Raw genomic sequence first — 1,516 nt, 5'->3', positions numbered from 1 at the left:
TTTTGAGACAGAGTGTCACTCCGTTGCCCAGGCTGGAGTGCAGTGGCGTGACCTCAGCTCACCACAACCTCTGCCTCCCGGGTTCAAGTGATTCTCCTGCCTCAGCCTCCCCAGTAGCTGTGACTACAGGCATTTGCCACCATGCCTGGCTAATTTTTGTATTTATAGTAGACACGGGGTTTCCCTGTGTTAATCACGCTGGTCTTGAACTCCTGACCTGGTGATCCGCCAGCCTTGGCCTCCCAAAATGCTGGGATTATAGGTATGAGCCAAGAATGTGCCCATCCAAGAATGGTTTTTACATTGTTAAATGGCTGGAAGCAATCAGATGAGTACTCTTTCTTGACACATAAAAATTATATAAAATTTTCTGCTCGCTTCGGCAGCACATATACTAAAATTGAAATGATACAGAGAAATTTAGCATGGCCCCTGCACAAATGTGACACATAAATTCGTGAAACGTTCTATATATATATATATATATATATATATATATAAAACATTATTGTTTTATTCTTTATTTCTTCTGATTTTTTGTATATTATATACACACATAATATATAATAAAATATGAATAAATATATAATTATTTTATTTTAAAGAATATGTCAGTGAGATATCTGGAGCCGCCATGGTCAAGGGTCATCTTTGCTTTCAACTTTTTTTTTTCTTTTCCCTTAGCTGCTTTTTTATTTCATGAGAATGCTCTTAATTACTTTTAAAAGGAAAACATACAACTTTTAGAACATGGGCAGCATTCAGAGACTTACTCAGTTCCCCCTTGCAGGCACCAGTGCCACCTAATTGTTTGCTCCACACAAAAGGTGGATCAGAGAAAATAGCTTCTTTATTCTTCCCTTTACATCATCTCCCCAGCACCTGGGGTGTCTGGATGCACGGAGACCGAGTACAACATGCATCTGATGATGGGTTACACCAAAGCACACCAAGACCTAAATCCTTCCCAGATTTATGAAGATTTTCTATAGCTTAACTAGATTTCTAATTGTCCTGCCACCTGTACTGAAATGTACAGTATGTGTTAATCTCGAATTCTTTTCTGTTTCCATAATCTTGGTAAAGTTTCCTGCACTCAAACAGTAAATCCAGTTTGGTCTTTGGGCTTTAAAGAGGGAGCCAAATTCACTTTTATGATTTCCAGTATGAAGGCGTCTTTGGAGGCATTTGGGCATCTAAAAGCCCAGCACAATTTTGCTTTCCTGTGGTCCCTGTGCTGTGGCTTCCAGGCTGAAACCATAAGTTCACAAGAGTCTGTTGCCTCGTTCATTACATGATTTTTCAGTCATTTCAGAAGTGTTAAGAAAGAAAGAAGTAAGAGTTTCCACATCTTCAGCACACCAGGTGTTGTTCTGTTCTCCCCAGAAATGTTCATTTATAGATGACGACTTGCTGGCTTGTTTATTTCCTGGTGGTATTGAGATTATAGGATGAAAAGGTAGACTCAGTACCTGTTAATGTAACCATTTTTCTGCACATTTTTTTTTTTTTTTTT

The 1,516-nt window shown here is 38.8% G+C and overlaps 1 protein-coding gene and 1 non-coding gene across 2 annotated transcripts in view; both read left to right on the top strand.

Annotated features, from left to right (window-relative positions):
• Window positions 1-1,516, top strand: part of LOC108309938 (putative UPF0607 protein ENSP00000382826) — a 68,431-nt gene that overhangs the window by 17,153 nt on the left and 49,762 nt on the right. The window lies entirely within an intron of this gene.
• Window positions 371-477, top strand: LOC119472409. Its single transcript, XR_005201564.1, has one exon. It is a non-coding gene; the product is annotated as a U6 spliceosomal RNA (small nuclear RNA).

Source organism: Cebus imitator, unplaced genomic scaffold (genome assembly GCF_001604975.1).
Source record: "Cebus imitator isolate Cc_AM_T3 unplaced genomic scaffold, Cebus_imitator-1.0 Scaffold99, whole genome shotgun sequence".
NCBI lineage: Eukaryota > Metazoa > Chordata > Mammalia > Primates > Cebidae > Cebus > Cebus imitator.
This window is presented reverse-complemented; position numbering and strand designations above follow the sequence as displayed.